This window comes from Eublepharis macularius, chromosome 1 (genome assembly GCF_028583425.1).
Source record: "Eublepharis macularius isolate TG4126 chromosome 1, MPM_Emac_v1.0, whole genome shotgun sequence".
Taxonomy (NCBI): domain Eukaryota; kingdom Metazoa; phylum Chordata; class Lepidosauria; order Squamata; family Eublepharidae; genus Eublepharis; species Eublepharis macularius.
In genome coordinates this window covers 154,093,426-154,107,357 of record NC_072790.1, presented here as the reverse complement: position 1 = coordinate 154,107,357, position 13,932 = coordinate 154,093,426, and the positions used below count along the sequence as shown (strand labels likewise).

General features: G+C 44.1%; 1 protein-coding gene across 1 annotated transcript in view; it reads right to left on the bottom strand.

The window, feature by feature from the left end:
* The window catches only part of FMN2 (formin 2), a 354,893-nt gene that overhangs the window by 176,529 nt on the left and 164,432 nt on the right, over window positions 1-13,932 (bottom strand). The window lies entirely within an intron of this gene.

The window sequence follows — 13,932 nt, the reverse complement described above, 5'->3', positions numbered from 1 at the left end:
CAGCATGCCCAGAGACTTGACCAGATCAGGCACTGATAGTAATGTGAGCCCTCAGCCAAGGTGCCCTCTGAGCTTGGCCCCAGGCCTTGCAGCAGCCCTGGAACCAGAGGGGATAGATCCCTATCCCACCCACCACACACAGAAAAAATCCCAGTTCCAATGCACTCTCCCTGTCTCTCTCCCAAAAGGCTATCAGCAGCTCTGTCCCACTCCACTGCTTGCTGAAAATGAAAGCCAGAACTGGGAGCGCAGTGCCCTTTTATAAGCAGAGGTCTCATTGAGTAATGCAGGAGGTCTGTTGTTGGCAGTTAGAACTGCCTAACAGGGTTTGCAGGGATGAGATTGGAGTTCCCATGGCCACAGAACACCCCCCTCTTCCCTCCCTCCCCCCTGCTCCCACGTTACCAATTCTAACCAATTTGCAGCTCCACACCTGGAAGGAAGTCCTGCCCATCAAGCTAAATTGGGCTTTGATTGAGGTGTCCCGGGCAACAGAGGGAGTGCAGACAGAGTTCAGGCAGTACCTTCCTCCGTTGCCAAGGCAATTGATTGAAGGCGCCTGAGTGCCTGGCTTCCCGAACAGCGGCCAAACGCAACGAACCAGGCTTGCGACAACCACCTGTTCGGCTGGAATGGCGCCTCACGAATGGCCTGCTCGCGAACAGCCAAGCAGCCTGTTCGTGTTTTTTTTCCATTCGTAATGCTGTTCCTGCTCATGTATAGTCATGAGTAAATTAAACCTTGAAAATAAAATAAAATCACATTCAACAAAGAGCAAAGATTGCAAAATCTAGTCATTCAAAATGACAATGGCGTTCCTACTATCAGTAGGATCATAGGCCTTGTTTTTACTGCAGATTATTCTGTATATATTTATTTATATGAAATTACTATGAAATGATGTCACAATTTATTCTTAGGGGATGAATTACAAATCCAGCTTGCTTGAGCTATCCAGGTTAGGGATAAATAAAATGTCCGATACTACAACAATGGTATTTGTGTGAACAAAATACATCATAAACATATGTAGGATTCTGGATTACAGAACAGTACTTCTGATTTTAAAAATGGGCTATATGGTGGATAACTAAAATCTGCTACATCACAATGTTACATAACAATATAAAAGGGCACTGGCATTTTAGGTTATACTGATAACAGTATCTTCTACAAAATTATGGAAATTAGAGTATTTAGCAATGATGGGACTTCCGGTTTGGGATTCATGAAGGTCTAACGCAGCTCAGGGACCTGAGCTGTCTGTGCCGCTGTTTGTAGGAGCTGGAGGTCACACAGGGAGGCTATTTGGTCTGGCACCTCATGGCACAGTGGATGCAAGTGCTCGGCCATGCACACCTGGATCCTCCTCACAAGGTCCCGGACCCTGGGGAGCAACTCTTTCTCATGCTCAAGCTCCTTGGCCAGGAACTGGTCAAGCCTGTGAATCAGGGGGATGATCTGACCCAGGCTGGCCTCATTGGAGCACAGGAGCTTGGTGGCCTCCTTAAAGGGTTTCAGCATCTGGGACATCTGGGCAACAACTCTCTGCTCAGCTCCTCTCCCCTCCTCAGAACGTCCGTGGATGACAGGATGTCCTGCAACGGGCCCTTCTGCTCCAAGAGATGACATATCATGTCATAGGTGGAGTTCCAGCGAGTGGGAAGCTCCTGAAACAGTTGGTGCTCAGGGTCCTCCCCTCCCCCTGCCTCTAGAGCAGCTTGTGTGAAGAGTTGATACTGCAGGAGAAGTGGGAAGCAATGTGGTGGCAGCTCTCCAGCAGATTGCGCGTCCACAAAGTTCCCTCCTCCCAGTTGTCCCTTGGCTTGCTCCCCAGCCCGAGCACATCCCTCATCATCAGGTGTAGCTTGTGTGCCATACACACTAAGCCCGGGAGGGATGCCTCTTTCAGAGCTGTCAACATGTTGCTTCCGGTGTCCGTCACCATGAAGCCACGGACAAACCCTTCCACCCCCACCGTCTACTCCCTGAGAGTGGATGATGCCTCCCCCGCTGTCCATCGCCTTCATGGTGGTGGCAATGTTCTTCCCAGTATGGACCTCGTTCAGCCTCCTGGGTCCTAATGAGTGCCAGTTACCCAGTCAGGGCTCCAGGGCAGCCTTTTCCCTCAGCCCAGGGGAAGAACAACAGGCCAGCTAGGAGGAGGAGAGACAGAGGGCAGAGGCAGCCAGCCAGCACCAACTCAAGCAGCAGGCCAAAGGTGGTAAAGGAGGCACTAGGCCACACTACCCCCAGAGGCTGGCAGGGGAGGCACAGCAGCAGAGCAAACCAACAGGCAGGCTAGAAGAAAGTCTGGAAGATGTATGGAGGAGACAAAATCCTAAAAATAGACAATATACATTTTACTCTGCAAGACATTTCACACTATCAAGAACTGACATGATCTGGGCCTCCAAAGAACTGGTGGTATGGACTAGAGATGTGGAGATAATGCCCAAGGTAGGCTCAGATCATAATCCAATTATGTGGAGATTTGGGGAAAATACTAAAAGAAGAGGATGGAGGATAAATGAAGACTTGCTGCAGATGGAAGAAAACATTGTGTTGTTACGAAGAGAAACCAAATTCTTTATACAATACAATTTGAATAAGGATGTATCAACTTATAAGGTATGGGACACATATAAAGCTGTGATTAGAGGAATACTAATGGATCTGAATGCAAGAGATAGGAAGAGAAAGGATGAAAAGAGACTTGAAATTATGGAAAAAATTAAAGCCAAAGAGATACAGCTTAAGAAAAGACCAGGGAAAAAGAAAATATATCAGGATATGAAAATCCTGCAGGAACAATTGACGGCAATGAATAACAAAGAATTGGAGTGGAATTTTTAAAAAATGAAGCAGAAGTCGTTTGAGGGTGCAAATAAGCCTGGGAAATACTTAGCGTGGCAGCTAAAGAAAAAAAAGGAGAAGAAAACCATAACTAAGATTAGAGAAGAGGATAATATATTGATGGATCAATCTGCCATTAGTACAGCCTTTTTCAAATTTTATGCTAAACTGTACCAAAAAAAGGAGGTGAATAGAGATTCAATAGCGGACTATTTGAAGAAAATGAAGCTTCCAACAATTTCAGAGAAATGGAAAGAGAAGTTAAATAGGGAAGTGACAGAGGAAGATATAAAAGAAGCCATACAATCAACAAAATTAGGGAAAGCACCTGGACCAGATGGAATAACAGCAAAATTTTATAGAATGATGGCCAATGACCTGACACCGTTTCTAAGAGAGGTAATGAATGGAATTTTGCAAGGCCAAAAGATTCCTGATTCGTGTTATGAAGCTAATATATCACTGATTCCGAAAGATGGACAAGATTTGACTAATGTTAAGAATTATCGGCCAATTTCGCTGCTGAATAATGATTATAAAATATTTGCGAAAATTATGGCGGAAAGGTTAAAGGGATGGATGTCGGAATTTATTGCAGAAGAACAGGCTGGATTCCTACCTAATAGACAAATTAAGGACAATTTAAGGACAGTAATAAACGCTATTGAATACTATGACAAGCACTGTGATAGGGAAGTTGGTTTCTTTTTTGTGGACGCAGAAAAAGCATTTGACAATTTGAACTGGGACTTTTATGTTTGCCATTATGGAAAAGCTGCAAATGGGAGAAAAGTTCATACAAGCAGTTAAAGGAATTTATAAAGACCAGTGTGCAGCGATTGTAGTTAATGATGATTTGACTAAAAAATTGAAAATAAGCAAAGGTACAAGACAAGGTTGCCCATTGTCTCCATTGTTGTTTATTTTGATCTTGAAAATTTTGTTGACTCAAATACGAGATGATACAATTCGTGGCATAAAAATAAAGGAATTTTCCTACAAAGTCAGAGCATTTGCGGATGATGTAATGTTGATAGTGGAAGATCCAATATATAACATGCCAAAAATAATGGATAAAATAAAGGAATTTGGAGACTTGGCTGGATTTTATGTGAACAAAAAGAAGTCGAAGATATTGTGTAAGAATATGACGAAGCAAAAACAGCAAGAATTAATGGAGATAACAGACTGCGAGGTAATTAACAAAGTGAAATATTTAGGAATTGAGCTGACTGCAAAAAACATAGATTTATTCAAAAATAATTACGAGAAACTGTGGCAACAAATAGAAAGAGATTTGATAAAATGGAATAAATTAAATTTGTCATGGTTGGGAAGAATAGCAGCAGTGAAGCTGAATGTGTTACCACGTGTGATGTTTTTACTGCAAACTATTCCAATTATCCGAGACTTCAAACAATTTGACAAATGGCAAAGAAAAATTTCAGACTTCATGTGGGCAGGCAGGAAACCCCGAGTGAAAATGAAAGTATTACAAGATTCAAAAGAAAGAGGTGGACTGCAACTGCCAAACATAAGATTATATTACGAAGCAATTTGTCTGGCTTGGTTAAAAGACTGGATAACACTAAAAGACCGTAAATTGCTGGCCTTGGAGGGACACAAAAAATTGTTTGGATGGCATGCCTACTTGTGGTATGATAAAGTTAAAGCGGACTCTGTGTTTTTGCATCACTATATTAGAAGAAGCCTTTTCACAATCTGGAAGAAATATAAGAATTACATGGAAAGTGGCATCCCCTCATGGGTGGTACCATATGAAGTAATAGATCCGAGAGCTGTCTATAATGAACAACAATGTTTAACTTATAAAGAGATAATGTCGATGGAACATAGAATACTAAAAATAAAGACACAAGAAGAGTTATCTCCTCACTATGGATGGTTTCAATATAGGCAAATCAGGGATCTTTACAACTCGGACTGTTTAAAGGGAGGAATAAGACTGAAAAACTCAGAGTTAGAAGAAGTGATTTTACAAGAAGGTAAAAAAGACATTTTGAAAATATACAAAATACTTTTAAAATGGTATACGGAAGACGAGATAGCCAAAGTCCAGATGGTGAAATGGGCAATAAACTTTCATAAAGAAATAACAATGGAATCATGGGAACACTTGTGGAAAAACACTTTGAAGATTTCAACTTGTACCAATATTAAAGAGAATGTATACAAAATGATGTATAGGTGGTATTTAACGCCTAAGAAGATTGCGCTTGGAAATACAAATATGTCAGACAAATGCTGGAAATGTAAAAAGCATGAAGGATCATTGTATCATATGTGGTGGACTTGTGAGGTAGCTAAGCAATACTGGGGAGATATAATAGAAATAATTAATGAGGTTTTGCAAACCCAAATAAATAAGAACCCAGAATTGCTGCTACTGAACTTGGGAATGGAGGATGTTCCAATGCAGTACAGAACATTGCTATTTTACATGACTACAGCAGCAAGACTTTTGTATGCGCAGAAATGGAAAGTGCAAGAAATACCAACTATAGAAGATTGGATTTACAAATTGTTGTACATGGCAGAAATGGACAAAATGACAAGAAAACTGAATGATCTGGATCCAGGAGAATATTTTGCAGACTGGGGGAAACTGAAACAATATTTAGAAAAAAAATGAGATGTGAAAGGAGGACTGTGGCAGTTTGAGAATTATTAATTTGTGATTTTATAAAGGGGAGAGAGAAGTAACTTTACCATTAATGGGGAAATTTAGTCATTAATTAATCTAAGCTAACACTATTGTTAAGAAGATTGTATTAAAAATAGATAGGTTAAACAGTTAGGAATAGAATGGATATATTAGAGAATCTGAGATACAGAATAATTTGAACATGCTTAGAATAAGGGATACAATATATATAAGATTTAGAAGAAAATAGTTAAAAATAATTTAAATGATAAGATGGGTTAAGGGTTGGAAAGCTGTTGGAAGTCAATAAGGAGGGGGGGAGGGGGTTGTTATAATTTAGGTAATATGGGGAATTTATGTAAAATTTATGTACTCACCAATAATTTTTTTTTAAAAGAGTATTTAGCAATGATTAAAATCTGACGTATATATATATTATTCCTTCTGACTGATGAACATCAATTTTCCTGATCCCCTAAAGATCAAGTAAGTCTGTGGAAAAGGTGCTGCCTTTATGGACTCTGCTGTGTGTGGGTAAACGGGGTCAAAGGTGACAGTATCAACCATTTAAGTCACAGCAAGGTGCAACTGGCACGCACATACACATACAGAAAAAAGGCTGATTAGAACAATTCTAAGATTAATATAAAACACATGGTAAACCTGCAAGGAGTTGAAGAGGGCATGTCAATTTCCTGTCCCCATTATTTCCTCTTTTCTTTCCCTGAAAACCCTCATAGCCTCTTCTCTTTTCTTGCTTCCTTCTCTCCTTCCCACCCACTAGCCAATCTACGTTTATCTACTCCTCTGTCTTTAGCCTTCCCCTCCCTTGGTAGCCTCTACCAGGGAAAACTATGTCCCAGTTGCATGGTGCTAAGCCAGGCCTCATTGTGTGCTAGAGAAACCTGAAGAACTTATAAGGAGCACCTCATTTCCACCTGCATCTCCTTCCCTACACTATTTGTTTTTCCCTCCTCCTGTCAGAACCCATATCCTTGCTTTCCCTGAGGGAACTAGACATGACATCATACCTGTGTCTGACATGGGATTGCCACCACCATTTTAAATAATTTCAAAATGCCACAGCAACACTGTGGGCTGAGTCACTGTTGTTCCCTCCCCCATGCCTTTTCACATTCTGAATAGAGATGGGCACAAAACAAACTACAAAACAAAATTCCGTACGGAACGGACGGTTCGTAGTCAAAGAACCATGCATTCGGTGGGACCGCGTTTTTCCAAACCAAACAAACTTTTTGTCCGGCGGGGCAGCGCCCCCTGGCGGCAGCGACGGCAGGTCCGGGCGGGGCGCCCACAGCGGGTCCGTCCTAGGATCCTGGCCGGCCACGAGGACGGCCGGGGCCTCGTGGTGCCGGCGACGTCAGTGGAAGGCTCTCCCCTTTGGCCTCAGAATGGGCGGCCTCCGTCTGAACTGGCACGCCAGTCAGCACTTGGCTCTGCCCAGTCATCTGCCCTTCAACACCAGGGCAGACTGACCAACACCATCCTCCTCGGCCTGGGGTCATGAGCCCTCTAAATACCCTCTCCCATTAGGGCCGACTCCACCCCTCTCCCCATGTGCCCACCCCCATGGCCAGCCCCACCACCTGGGCCAGGTGTGGCCACACCCACCATCCCCACCTGCCCTCAAGCCATTGGGCCCCTGGCTGCTGCTCCTGCCCTTCCTCCCTCTTGCCGCCCCCGCTCTCCACGAGTGGCAGCTGGTCCGGCCTCTTGTGGCCCGGCTCAGCCGGGCCGCCCCTTGGCCAGCGGGTGGGCCTGGCGTCCCTGCCCCCACCCCCTCGACTGCCTCCTCAGCGGGCGTTGCCTGAGGCGCCTTGCTGCGCCGGCGCCGGCGCCCTGCCGGCCCAACCATGTCGGGCGGGCGGCCTTCCTCCCTCTGGCGGCCTCCGGGTCTCTCCCGGCAGTGGCTCTGCTGGCCCCTCCGCGCCGCTGCGCCTCTGGCTGCTGGCTCCTCACGGCGGCGCGGTGGCGGGCATGGTGGCAGCCACCAGCTCCGGCCGGCCTGGAGGCCCTGCTGCTCGGCCGCGTCGCGGAGCAGCATCCCGGCCCATCGTGCTGCTGCCTCGCTCCAGGCCCCGGTGAGTGACGGCCTGCTTGGGGGTCTCGGAGGGGGTGCTGATGGGGGAGGGGTCCGCCGAGTCCAAGGGCACCACGCTGCCCCTCAGACACTTTTCTTACCATTCCATTGCCGGTTCGGACTCTTTTGGCACCAAATTCTCCCTCACCCAGGCAACAGTGACAGTCTTTAGCTTGCCCCCAATCTGAGGCCTCCAGACTTGATTGGCAGCTGTCCCTGCCAACTAGAGAGCTCCCTCTCTGGCCTATCCAGCCGGGAAAAGGGGGGGAGGGTTAGAAACTCCAACGCAACTGAGGATATGGGCCTTCAGCAGCCATGGTAACACCAATTTCTTCCTTCCCAAACCATGTTATGCAGGTTTTTCTGCCAACCAGAGTGCTCCTGTGTTGTTCAATCTCTTGGCTTTTTCCATAAATAGGGGAAGCTGTGTGATTTCTGGTTTCAGTTTCTCTAGAGTGGGAGAGGGAGGAGAGCTTGGTGGCTGGCTGTGGTGTTGGGATTGGGATTGGAACTTGGATCTTTGGCCTGCACTTCTGGCTGCTGGAAAAGGGGCTGAAAAGCCTCGTTTCTTTTCTCTTGCTTTCTTCTTTTTCTTACTGACTGGGGACTAGGGAGGTGTTTGGGAAATGGGTGCTTTTTTTCTTTCTCTTCCCCCCATCCTTGTTCCCCCCCCCTGAACCCGAAACCTTGAACTGGTTTGGAAATTGGGTGAGTTTGTTAAGTTCGTGTTCCATGGAAATTAACGAACCACGAACTGAGCGGCTTGTTTTTTTCCCATTCCGTGCCCATCTCTAATTCTGAAACAACTTGAGAGGGGGCTGTTCTAGCACTTGAAAAGGCACAGGGGAACACTGCCTCAGACTAATCCTGATTTTAGAATCATTTTAAAATGGAAGCAGCAGCCCTGTGGCTGACATGAGGATGCTGTCAAATCTAGTTTGGTCTCTTGTTCCTTCTCTTCTTCCTACATCCAACCTACCTTTTATCTGTTGCCCATTGTCAGCTATATTTATTTACTTCATTTATACAGCACCTTTTACCACAATGAGGACCCTAAACATCATCCTGCTCTCTTCTATTTTACCTTGTGAGGTAAGTTAGACAGAGAACATATATCTGGCCAAGGTGAGATTCTAAGGAAGAGTGGTGATTTGAACCTGGGTCTCCCAGATCCTAGTGTGAAACATTAATCTCTACGCCACACTGACTTTTATGTGGTGGCTACTGTTGAACCATAGCAAGCAGCCAGTCTTCGATGATTCAAGCAAGTCATGTGGTAGCACATTGCCCAGTGGTTGCTTGCTAACTGAGCCTGGCCCTAATAAGTTCTCCCTTGAAGGCTAAAACAGCCCTAGGCCTTTTATCAATATAAACCAACGCTTGAAGATTGACAGTAGTTTTGTGGTTGCCTAGCAATGACCATGGTTGGTGGCGGGGGGGGGATTCATTTCTTAAAAGTACAGGTGCTGCTTTAATTATTTTGAGTTTTTTTAAAACTCCTTTATGAGAATTAGATATAATGATTTATTATATGCATTAATGAAAGCGAACACAGATTTGGCAGTCCTTGACTGAAATTCTTGCTCAGCACTGATAGTTATTAAGTAGTCTGGCATTCCATTCACCTTATCTGTCCGGTGCCAGGGCCGGACTTAGGGAATGCCCCAGGGACACCCACCCCAGGAACTAGGCTTGCAGCCCCCCAGCCCAGCCCTACCACCCATAACACTCACCCAGCCAGGAGAGGACAGACGTCAGAGACACCAGCAAGGGCCAAGAATGCCAAAGAAGCCCCAGGTGCAAGAAGCTCAGGCAATGCCTCAACAACAGGAGGCAGGCTAGGTGAAGCCTCCTGGGTCCTAATGAGTGCCAGTTACCCAGTCAGGGCTCCAGGGCAGCCTTTTCCCTCAGCCCAGGGGAAGAACAACAGGCCAGCTAGGAGGAGGAGAGACAGAGGGCAGAGGCAGCCAGCCAGCACCAACTCAAGCAGCAGGCCAAAGGTGGTAAAGGAGGCACTAGGCCACACTACCCCCAGAGGCTGGCAGGGGAGGCACAGCAGCAGAGCAAACCAACAGGCAGGCTAGAAGAGGTGGGGGTAGCCTGGAAGAGCCAGCAGCACAGCAGCAACAGGTGTGGCTGCCTAAGGCAGTCCAGGCCGCAGCTAGGTTGTTAGGGGCAGGGCTAGGAGGTGGAGGCTGGGATTGGTGAAGGGATAAAAGGAGAGTCCCTCCTACAAGGAGGGGTGGAGAGTAAGGAGTCAGAGGAAGAGTGTGGAGAGATGAGGAAGAGACAGGAGTACCTTGGGAAGGCAGGGACTGCAGTTAAAGGGGCAGTGGCTGCCCCCAAACCGAGGGGTTCTACCAACCCAGAGGGGAGAGTGTCACATTATCTAAAGTCACAAGGTAACTGGCAGAACAAAATTAGACAATCCTATTTGTTTTAATAGAGGATTGGATTAAAAATAGTTATAATCCCAAGGACAAATGTACTAGGGAGCTTAACGGTCTGACCACCTCCTCATACTGCCCTTTGTCCAACTCAAAAACTACTACTTAAGATTTGGAGAACTTCTTGAGCAGCATTAGATACTGTGCAAAGGACTACAGTGAGAAAGGCCCCTAACTCTACCCCCATCCACATGAAAAAGTGTTTTAGCCCTTTGTATCCCAGCATAATACATAATTAAGAATAACAGGCATCAACTTCCAAGACTACACCATCATGGTATTTAACAAAAACTTGAAGGGACATCTGTCTTTGGGGAGAAAAGTAAGACTAGATGATAAACATTATAATTAAACAACAAATTAATTACAGGCATTCTTTTTTACATCCACAGTGCCTTTTTTCTATCAGTTGTTTAATAAGTCATGCTTGTTTTGTTTGAGAGCTGTTTTTAGAATTGAACAATTATGACACATTCATAGACTATAGTTTCTACATCAGCACTGTTTATGGAACAGCCATTCAGCATTACATATAATTATATTATAGACACTAATCAGAGTCCTTTCACTCAGCATCCTGCATCTCTCATGCATCACTATTTATCCATCAAGCCTGGAATATAGCCAAAGATAAAACAGATAATACTTGTGTGACTTTATTACTATCATGACTAAAATGTAAGTCAGTTTAATTTTCAAATTACAGGCTCCATTACAAAACAAATGGTTAAACTTTTAGCTTACTAAATAGAAGTTATTCAATATACTGATTGTATAATGTTGATTTTGGTCAATAAATTGAGTTTCTCATGGTTAACACGGATTCTCAACCAGATATTACCCTCAGCTTTTATGACTAGTACTTGGGCTTCTTTTAGCTTACCAAAATATGATTCTATATATAATTGTTATATTCCTAAGACACATCAATATGGCAGATATCTCATTCAAGTTGATTACGTAGATTTGTATGTTTCTGCTGTCCTTCCTTAACCTAAAAGGTAGCCAACTTCAAATACTTATCTTCTACCATGAGCTTCAAATACTTATCTTCTACCATAACACAATCCGTTAACAGTTCTATATTATGTCAGTTTATTAAACTCTTTAAATAGAAGATACCCTTTGTTGTTTCAGTATCACTAGTTTTCTCTATTAATTTCTCCAACTATTCATTCTAAGAGATGAATCTGACCAAAAATAGTTTATTACACATTATTCTGCCTATTCAATGGCAATGATGGCATCGAAGAGTTCTTACTTATTTTTCTGACACTATTGACTTAGTTCACCACTCTGATTGGAGCACTAACTTGACTAGAAGAGCATTATATAAGTGCACTATCGTTGTTGTTGTTATTATTATACAACAGAACACTAGTATTTCTCCTCCAAATTTGAGAACATAGCATTGTTAACTGCTGAAGGTTTAATGCCTTCTATTTCCATTTTAAAAGATAGAACTCATCACAGGTGTCAGACTGGAATAACACTTCAAAAGTCTATTGCCAGGCATGGTAAGATGGTACTGGGCTAGATGAGCAAATGATCTGTCATGCACTTCCACACTGTTGAAAATCTGTTTGCTTTGCTGAAAACATCTCCTTTTGATGACCTTTACAGGCATCCAGCTCCATTTTTAAAAACTATTTCTTTAAACTAACCATCTAATGCTTGTTGTTGAAGTCAAACAAACCCTACCAGTCATTAAAAACCATATCCACTAATGTTTTAACCACAACTACTGTCTTCCCACTTAACTGCTGTCTGCCAAGTCCAGTTTAATAGCCATCATTTTCTGCAGTGTTGCATTACTAAATCTCGTGATATGTAAATAAAAAAATTTCACCAAGCAGACACACCCATTTATTTTAATATAGAACAACCCTGTCATCTGGCAGGATACTCAGTGGAAGACAACAGAAGTTTGGGTATTTCTTCCACAAAACCATTAAGTTATTTACTATAGTATATTTAAGAAGATCTGGAAAGCAACGTTGCCTTCAGTATAAAATTATGCTGTGCAAGGACTACAGAAGTTCAGTAAGAAATGTTTATCTGCCTGGAATGATTATGCTTGAATTAGGTAAAAGCTTTAAAAAAGGTATTGAAATACTGTATTTTGACCCCAGCGGTTAGTTCTGCAGTAACCAAAAATGTATTTGTTCAATTGAACATAATGAAAATAGGATTCCTTATCACTAGAACATAAAAAGAGCCCTTCTGGATCAGACCAGCAGCCCCTCTATTCAGTAATAGTCCTTCAGTGGTCTATTACTCAGAAAGGACAACCAATCCTTTTTGGTCCTGGCTCCCACCTGGTGGAATGCTCTGTCTGCTGAAATCAGGGCCCAGCAGGACCTACTATCCTTCCGCCGGGCCTGCAAGACAGAGTTGTTCCGCCAGGCGTATGGCTGAGGCTGGGCCTCTGCTGGCATGAAAAAAGGGGTGTATAAACCCCCCTCACACACACACACAAAGTTGTTTATCAAAAACAGTGTTGCACTTACCTGTAACTGTTGTTCATTGAGGTCTTCTGTGCATGCACACAAAGGACTGTGCATATGCAGGTCTGCAGATCAGTAGGTACTGTAGCTAAAATACCTCTAAGGGGCATCTGCCCCTTCCCAGAGTGCAGGTGTGGCTTGTTTCCTGATGAAACAGCTCACTTACTGGGAGGAGCAACACGCCTGACCCTTAGTTTCTCCTTTCTCACTGGATGCTCCAAGTAAGTAATGAAGAGCAAGCAGCAGGGAAGGAGGGAGGGTATGCGTGCCTGTGCAGAAGACCTCAATGAACAACAGTTACAGGTAAGTCCAACCCTGTTTTCATTTTCGGTATTCTGTGCAGTCCCACACATCTAGCCTACCTTAAGATTAACAAGCCACTTACCCATGGAGGGGGGCTGCTCTTCATGAGAACAGCATTTGCAGGACCACTTGACCCACAGCTGCTTCCCTCCTGTTATGTACATCTAAGGCATAATCTCTGATGAAGGTATCAGCTGAAGTCCATGATGTGACTTTACATATGTCTTATAGAGGAACACTTTTGAGCAGGGCTGCTGAAGACCTGTGACCTAGTGGAATGGGCATGGACTCCCAATGGACAAGGCAAGTCAGTTACATCGTAATAATAGCCTGAACTACCCATCTGGCAATGGTTTGGGAAGTAGCATTTTTGCCCTTATTTGGGTCTGCATAACAAACAAAAAGTTGGACATCTGTCCTAAATGATGCCATACAGTTTAAATACTAAATGCTTGTACAGTTGTCCAGAGTATGGAGAGTCCTCTCTGCCTCAGATGTTGGAGAAGGAAAAAATACAGGCAATATTAATAATAACAACAACATGTGATTTATATACCGCCCTTCAGGACAACTTAATGCCCACTCAGAGTGGTTTACAAAGTCTGTTATTATTATCCCCGCAGCAATCACCCTGTGAGGTGGGTGGGGCTGAGAGAGCTCCAGAGAGCCGTGACTAGCCCAAGGTCACCCAGTTGGATTCAAGTGGAGGGGTGGGGAATCAAACTCGGCTCTCCAGATTAGAGTCCTGTCGCTCTTAACCACTACACCAAACTGGCTCTCCTGGGAGTTGTGAAATATGGAAACTACCTTTGTTAAGAACTCCAAGTTACGTCTTGGAACCACTTTTTCAGCATGGATCTTAAGGAACAGAGAATCCATGTGCAGTGCCACAAATTCACTTTCTCGCCTGGCAGACGTGATGGCCACCAAGAGTGCTACTTTAGTAGACAAGAGTCTTAAGGGACTAGTGACCAGGGGCTCAAAATGATGGCTTAGTCATTTTTGCCAAAACCAGCTACAGTGACCACTGAGGTACTATTTGAGCTGATGAAG